At 41.7% G+C, this 8,747-nt stretch overlaps 1 protein-coding gene across 1 annotated transcript in view; it reads left to right on the plus strand.

Annotated features, from left to right (window-relative positions):
- Positions 1–1,565: 1,565 nt before the first annotated feature.
- ltb4r2a (leukotriene B4 receptor 2a) overlaps positions 1,566–8,747 on the plus strand; it is a 135,596-nt gene continuing 128,414 nt past the window's right edge. Inside the window, exon 1 of the mRNA XM_083640520.1 lies at positions 1,566–1,588. The gene's annotated coding sequence lies outside the window, so the exon portion shown is untranslated. The remainder of the gene's footprint in view (positions 1,589–8,747) is intronic.

Consider the following 8,747-nt stretch of genomic DNA (forward strand, 5'->3'; position numbering starts at 1 on the left):
GCAGGTGGTGAAGCTAATTCAGATGTTCAGCAGGTGGTCAGTCACAGACCGGTTTACTGATTTGACTTTCAGATACATTCTATTGATCAGACGATCTGTTTATGAATTGACAAAGCACTTTGCAAAAGATCAAACGCTTAAAATCAACAGCAAAGGCAATAAAAACAAGAGATACGAGTCATAAACGGAGGTCAAACACTAATAAAAGGCGACCAGATAAAAGCAAAGCCTATAAAAGGTTTTAGGAAGTGATTTATAGGATGATACATACTTGAATACTTTCTTAATATGATTAATTAATGAATTAATTATAATTAATAATGAATATGAATCAACTTTATATCAAACCTGATCCAGAGTATTCCAGCTCCCCGCCGGTTCAAACAGACACTTAACAGTCATTGAAGGAGAGCTGTCCAAACACAAGTGCCCACTGCTCTTAGCACGTCCTCTCCTGCCACATGTACCCAGCGGCCTGACAGGAAGCAGCCGTCGCCCTGCTTGTGCGCTCGTCAAAACAGTCCCCACCCCTCCTGTCCCTCTTTGTCCTCTTATTAGGTTTCCATGATAACATTGTGCACTCTGCGCTTCAATCGTCCGTCTGGTCCATGGGCCTGTTCACAAATTGGTGCCACCCAAGGTGGTCAAACCATTTTGGTGTTTTCTTCTTCCGACATGTGTCTATGTATATTTTGGCATGAAAACCCTGCTGATCTTAATGATGCTTATCTCTGTAAACATAATAGTCATTTTGTGTTCTCAATATGTTCTAAATGAGAGAGAAAAAGTCTTAAGGAATCCTATGAGGGGAACGTTTAGAAAAATCACCTAAATTTATGAACCTACCAAAACAGACACTACACAGGTGAATAGGGTAACATTTTTTAATTGATAGATATCACCCTGAAACTTCCCCAGTTGATTACTTAGATACTTTTTTTGTGTTACAAGTTTTCTGAAATTGAATGTTTAATTGTGCAAATGAGGCATAAATACCAGTATGCGCTAATTTGCATACATTTCCAGAAGAGAAATCTGAACATTGGATAAAGCCACGTTCAAAATTCTTCTTCCATTTTGTTGACATATCAGAGCCAAAGGCTGTAACAAGTTTTTTTCCCCCCAACTATCATTAAGCTACAAGATCGACAGGGTTATCGTAGCAAAATATAAACTAGAGCCATGTAGGAAGACAAACATACCAACGTTTTCTGGCCACCTTGGCTGGTAGCTAGCAACTAGTGAAAATGTCGGCATTTTGGCCAATGGGACTAAGCAGTCCCTCTCCATCAGCAGCACGGTATTGGCCGGTCGTACGTGTGGCAGCACGGTATTGGCCGGTCGTACGCGTGGCAGCACGGTATTGGCCGGTCGTACGCGTGGCAGCACGGTATTGGCCGGTCGTACGTGTGGCAGCACGGTATTGGCCGGTCGTACGTGTGGCAGCACGGTATTGGCCGGTCGTACGTGTGACAAGTGTAACTCTGCTGTAGATTTGATCTCAACGCTTTTGCCAACGGTTTGATGTGTGTGGAGGGAAATGAGAGGGGGAAAGGTGTGTGAGAGAGAGAGAGAGAGGGAGAGGGAGGTTGGGTTGGTACTGTGTCCTCTTTCCATTGGGTCAGCAGTGACGTCGTCTCTGTTCACTTCTGGTGTTGCCTAACATTGTATTTCATACTGATCTCGATGTTTTTCCTTCTTTTTTTTAATTTATGGGTAGTGTTATTAAGAGTCGTGCATTATTATGAAGAATTTTATGTATGATTACATTGATTGTTTGATTGTACATTTAAAACAAAATATGTAAAGATTAAAATTTGTTTTAAATTAAAAAATGTTAAAAGTTGATGCTTTCTGTTTTCTGTCCATGACTGACAGCTCTGTCCTCGCTCAGGGTTAATAACCATATTGCACATAAATAATTAATATTCATTGCAACACAGTCAAGTCTGTTGCTTGAGGCGTTTGAATACAATGACAGTTTTGTTTAGAAGGTCACAAACTGGGCTGAGCACCATCAGAACACCATGTTTAGGATCCAATTTCTGCAGCCGAAAATAATAACAGTTCAGAACCAGTTCAGAAAGTCCCTGAAAACTTGTGATGGTAGAAAAAAAATTAACATTAACAGATAATCTTTTATGTATAATAAATAACATCAATTGATAAACTAAGTTAAAATCATACTAAGGTCAGGTGGTTTCATGACGTGCAATTTTTCTTTAATTTACACTATTTTAATCTAAAATATCTTTTTTGGGTATAGACCGTTTTAACTTAATAACAACCGTCACAACCCACCTCAATATCCGGTTTACTTCCTGTATAGACTGTTTTCACCAGCTGCAACCCCACAGCACTTCCTTTTTCTCAGCTTCTGTGTTTTATGGCAGTTGGCATCCTTAAATGTTGCATTACCACCACCTGAATTGTATCAGCTTCACAGTGCTAACTATTGACAGTGTCCACTTTCTCAGCTATTCAGGGGAAAACACTGACATAGCCTACTTCTATTTCTATTTTTGCTATGTAAACGTTTAAATGTAAAGATAGGCCTATGCGTGCAATAACGTACTCAGACTCAGAGTAGTTAACTGTTTCTTTAATGATTAATACATGTCAGTTCGTGAATATATTAGTTAATCATTAGATAGTTGCTGATTAGTCGGTCAATTCCTGAATAGAGTGGTTAATGATTAGTAAATGTGAAAATAATAATATTAATAATTGAAAACAAAATAATAATAAAAAAATATATATATACCCCCCACCACCATATCAATTGGGTTAGGGTATGGTCAAGAAAACCCTAATCTAATCTTAACCACATCTATTTGACTTGCTGCATGTTCTGTGTGTTTGAGCTGGGCTGTAGTCCAGTGGTGAAAGACCATGCCTTCCAACCCAAAGGTTTGTGGTTTGAATCCCGGTACGGACACTAAAACCTTTTCAAGTCTTTCATTGGGAAAGCCATAACAAAACTGCCTAGAGATCCATTGTAAGTTACCTAGCTGATGGTCTAGGGGTTAAGGCGGTCACCTTAACAGACCGCATTGTATGCGGAGAAGTGCAGGTTCAATTCCTGCAGGGGATTTGAAGTCGTCTCCCCACCCCTCCCCCCCCTCCTCCTCCCCCATCCCCCCCCATCCTCCTCCTCATCCCCCCCCCATCCCATCCCCCCACCCCTCCCTCTCCTCCCCCCCCTCTCCCTCATCCCATCCTCCTCCTCCCTCTCCTCCCCCATCCCATCCCCCCACACCTCCCTCTCCTCCCCCCCTCCCTCATCCCACCCCACCCTCCTCCTCCCTCCCCCATCCCATACCCCTCTCCCATCCCATCCCATCCCCCCCTCCCTCCTCTGCCATCTCCCGGTCTCCTTCCTTCACCGTGTTCTCACTCAACCACTCTCACCATCTCTGCAGGGACTGTGCCCGCTCCCCTCTCTCCTCTGCGGGTCAGTCCCTGCAGAGATGGTAGAGTGGTTGAGTGCGAACAGGGTGAGAGGAAGCAGGCCGGGAGATACATACATAGATGGCAGAGGAGGGAATTTTGTTGGGAGACGGGAGTTGGAAGGACAGGTGAGGATGGGTGGACAGGTTGGAGGGGAGGTCAGACAGTGGGGAGGATGGCGGTGGATTGCCTTGTCCTCTCTCTTGCCTTGAACCTGCATTTTCCTCTCTCCTTGTCCGCTCTCTCTCCTGCCTTGTCCTCTCTCCCTGTCCTCTCTCTCTCCTGCCTCTCTCTCCCTGTCCGCTCTCTCCTGCCTTGTCCTCTCTCTCCTGCCTTGTCCTCTCTCTCACCCCCAACAATGGATCTCTAGGCAGTTTTGTTCTGGCTTTCCCCAACAAACTACTCGAAAAGGTTTTATTGTCCTTAATAAACAGATCACTTGACAAGACAAGACAAAACTGAACTAAACCAAACACATACAGTAGGCTAAGCCCCTGCAAATGGGTCCAGTTACAGTATGTAGGCAGCAGTCCTGGTGCCTTCCCCTGTCAGAAGCAGGGACATGAATCCCCCATTGAAGGATGCAGCCCCTCCTATGCAGAGACAAACATAATTAGGTTTCAATTAACCACACAATACAACAAGAGTCCCCTTCAACACAACTATTATTACATTGACTTTCCCATACGTCATCATTTATAATGACTCCATGATGTATGTGTTTGTCATTTGAAAAGAAAATACCATTTAGTGAAGAGTTAACACTGTTTTGAGGGCAAAGTGTGCTTTTGCAAGAGAAGTGTAGGATTTTGCATTTTGTGTGTGAGTTTTGAGATTTGTGTTTCGGATTTTGAGAAAGTGAGGTAGTCTATAAATGTGTTTAAGCAATTGTGAAAAACTGTAATCAATTAAACCCCCCTACTGAATCACACTTGGCATGTTCCACTGCTCCCCGTCTACAAGTGAGGTTGGACCATGGGTTGGACCCATCTGCCTCCGTTTCGCCTCCTCAGTCCAGACCAGGAAAATTAGAACTGAGAAGAGGTGAGAAAACACACGGGGGTACAAACATTTTGCACAATAAAGTCATTAGCTAATAAAATGTCTCTGTTATTTAACTGAAGGGATTTTACAACGTGAGAGATTGCAGGATTACGTGGACACAGCACACGGAGTGTTAACTATCGCCCAGGCAGGAAGGCTTCCCCGCAGACAACAAATGTAATAAATCGGCAATTAAAGTTTTTTTGGTACTGCCGAGCAAAAGGTAGGCAGGAAATCTACTGCTGCACTACCCGGGTGCCCAATTTCATGTCAACCGTGTGTACCGGTGTCAAAGTCACCAGACATGCCAATGAGAGCCAGTGGAGTGATGGAGACGTGGATGAGGGAGGGAAGGCGGGGCCTGTTGGTCACAGAAATCCACCTGTAACCCGGGGCGCCTACCTTGTGCTTCTCTTAAGTAAAGAGTTTGAGTGGAGTCCCACCTCGTTCTTTTTGTTCTCCCCGACAAACAACGTGGCCACGTGGGCCGGCAGAACGTTCTCCAGCAGCAGGTGGTTCAGGTTCTCCCTGGTCTCGATCTCGTCCTGATCTGTGTGGTTCTTGTTCTTCAGCAGTCGGAAGCACGACTCGTTCTAGCAGAGAGAGACGGGTGGTGAGGATGAGGGAGGTGTTTTTTCTTCTTCTTCTAAATATATATATATATATATATATATATATATATATAAAAGTATATATGAAGAGTTCATTTGCAAAAACAGGTATCTCCGTTTGGATTTTTTATCATTTTATTTTATATATTGATGTATTGATACTGTAATTAATTTATTTTTGGGAAATGTTTATTATCAATCATAACTAAAACATATTCATCCGATAATTTCCACATAAATCAACTCAATGTTTTCTATGTGCACTCCAGGGAGTATCAAACAGAAGAATGGCGTTTACCTGTTTTTGCAAATGAACTCTTCATATATATATTATATATATACTTTTTTTTTAAAATATATATATATATATATATATATATATATATATATATATATATATATATATATATATATATATATATATATATATATTTAGATATAGAGGTTGGAGAGGTTTGCACTCAATTTGAGAAATTATTTTGAGAAAACTTGTTATTTCAAGGCAAAATGACAAACTCCAGCATAGCATAAGACGCAAGAAGCTACTTGTTACATAGTCAAAGCCACATCACTGGCAGAAAAGCAGCTCTTAATCTAGGTAAAAGAGAGGAGGGCCATGAAGGAGGGATGTAAGAAAGGTTAGGAACCAAAGGTCACACATCTGCCATCCAGGTACTTGCGAGGCACCGTTAACTCTATAGGGATGCTATCAGTCTGTCTTTATGCCTGTGAGCAATACAAAGTTATTCATGTGTGTGTGTGTGTCTCTGAGAAATAAGGGATAAAAACGGGGAGGGAAATGGGGTGAGGAGCATTCTCCTTACCTGTTGTGAGATGATGAGCATAGTGACCAGGAACAGGGTGATATATATGCAGCTCATCACCTGGGGGTGTTTAACCAGGCCAAGCTCATTCAGGACAGATGCATCGTTAATGCTGTAGCACAAAGGGGAATTCATGGTTGGACCTCAGTTTCATTTGAAATGTTTCACCTATTCATACATGGTCATTTTAGGGATGCAGGAATAATTAGGGTTAATAATTGTAACATCGTTTGTTTGTTTGTCTCTGTGTCTTTGACCCTGGTTGTCTAATGATGTTGGTATCAAGGTATTTAAGATGATCATCATACTATGGTGGTCACTGGTTCTGATAAGATCTCACCACCTCTGAAATACTTCATGAGACTGAACTAGACGATGCATGAAATCTAAGTGACTAGAGTGAGTGACTAGTGTTCAATTATGACTCATATCCTGTAATGCATGAGGACCCCCTCCCCCCTCACAGTACAATAAGACCATGTGACAGGATACAGGGTTGACATCCAGAGTTCAGTCCCACCTGTTGCAGTTCCAGTCGTGTGGATAGAGGATGCGTCCATAGGCCATGAAGAGCTCCTTCTTGCAGCCGAGGATGATGACGCAATGAGAGACAGGATGCAGCAGTAGACAGAGTACTGTGGGAGAGAGATGGGGGATGGGAGTTAGACCTGTGATAGTTAAAATAAAGTTAAAAGTTAGGAATAAATTGATTAAATAGTTGTAATGTATTTTCATTTTGTAAAATGCTTTTAAAAATAGTTGTACTGGTTCAAACCAAACGGTACAGATATATTTAGAAACAGGAGAGATGGCATAACATCTCACTGGGACCAAAACGTAAAACAAATGCAGGTTTTTTCAATGTTTTTATGTTGTTGGTCCAAGTGAAATGTTCTATGGTCTCTCCCGATTATAGCGTTAGCTGAACCGTTTGGTTCGACGAACTATTATATATATAATTATATATAATAACTATTATAAGCATTTTACGAAATGTCTATGGGAAAATAAATGGCGGATGAAATTCTCTGGTACAGTGCTGAAGCAGGAAGTAGGCGGTCACTTTGTCTCTCTATTGTTGCCCCTCTAGTGCAGGTTGATCATTTTATTTTCCAAACAATGTGGCATCCTTTCGTTCCTAACACATTACCAAGTCCATGTCAGGAAAGATATCCAGCATGATTTTCCCCCCCATTGAGATCTGATGTGTTTTCAAAGTGTTCCTTTAATTTTTTTGAGCAGTGTACGAGCAAGATTTTCAATTGTTATTAAACAGTCTAAATGTAATAACGATGCCTCACATCTTACCTTTAATAGTAGATGAGACCTGTCTTGATGATTGCAGTCTGTGTGCGGGCCGGGCAGATCAGGAAGAGAAATGAAACGGTGAGAAAACACATGGGGGTACGAACGTTTTGCACAGGGTTAGGGTTACACAATGTTTCCCAATAAAGTCATTAGCTAATAAAATGTCTCTGTGTTGTTATTTAACTGTTTGAAGGGATTTTACAACGTGAGAGAATGCAGGAGGATTACGTGGACACAGCACACAGAGTGTTAACTATCGCCCAGGCAGGAAGGCTTCCCCGCACGGCTGAGACGCTGCAGTGACATGGGCGACAGACTACAGTGAAGACACACATCTCCAACCCAAACAGTGCTCCACTTAACCACCACCTCCTGTGTAGCCCCCAAGGTGTAATGTATTTACAATATTTACAAACAAATACTAATTTCATCCAGGGTAATGTTACTGTTTGGCATATTACTATTATAGGACATGGGCTTCACCATGACAGTTCCACTTTAAGTTAAACATATTTCAAGTCATTATTGCTCGTCAATACACATTTCACCAGAGATTACTAAAAAATAATAAAAATAATTGCCTCTTTGAGGTTGGTTCAATGTTCTTCTTCGGAAAGAGTCCTGAATTCTCCGTCCTGTGTATGGAATGGAAAAGGTAACAGTCAATCTGAGGACTGATTTACAGAGGTGAATACCAAACATGACAGGCCTTACTCGCAGAGCTGGAAGCAGATCGTACAGGGGTCGAGCCAGTAGATCCATGTCCTAGAAAGATGCTCATTTGTGTTTCCATCACCTGCACAGTGCACAGACATGGCCAGACAAATGTCAATGGAAAGTATTTGACAAGTTATTAAATGTTCAAATCCTATTTAATTTAAGAGTTGTGACCAGCAGCTCAGCAGGTCATTCTGTCGGTTGGCCCCTCCCCAACAATTTCACCACACTTAGGTTAAATGAGGCAAGGTAGTCGTGTCATGTGTGCGCGTGTGTTTCTGTTCATGTCAATTGATGGAAAAAGGGGGCAATGGGGGCCATATTTAATAACTGCAGGGTGGCAGAGTAGAGTGGATCCTGCATCTGCCACCATGAATGTTACAAAAGTGTGTGTGTGAGAGAGAAAGCTTGAATTCATGTACATACCCATACAGATCCTTTCAAAAAAATTGAATATCATGGAAATACCATGGATGACCGTGGGCTTCAGCGGATTGTCAAGCAGACGATTAAAAAATTTGGCGGAGATTCAGAGGGAGTGGACAGAGGCTGGAGTCAGTCATAACTGAGAAGTAACTGCTGATTTTCTTCACACTATTCTAATTTATTGAAATACTTTTCTGGAGCTGTAGGCCAAAATGATGAAAAATGACACAAATAAAGGCTAGAGATATTTCACTTTGTGTGTAATGAATCTATAATCTATGAAAGTTTCACTTTTACCATTATTCCATTTACAAGAAGTTAACACGGTTAGATTGTAGTAGAATGACTTGTTTAGGTCATAGTTTCT

Source organism: Poromitra crassiceps, assembly GCF_964638095.1.
Source record: "Poromitra crassiceps genome assembly, chromosome: 7".
NCBI classification, from domain to species: Eukaryota; Metazoa; Chordata; class Actinopteri; order Beryciformes; family Melamphaidae; genus Poromitra; species Poromitra crassiceps.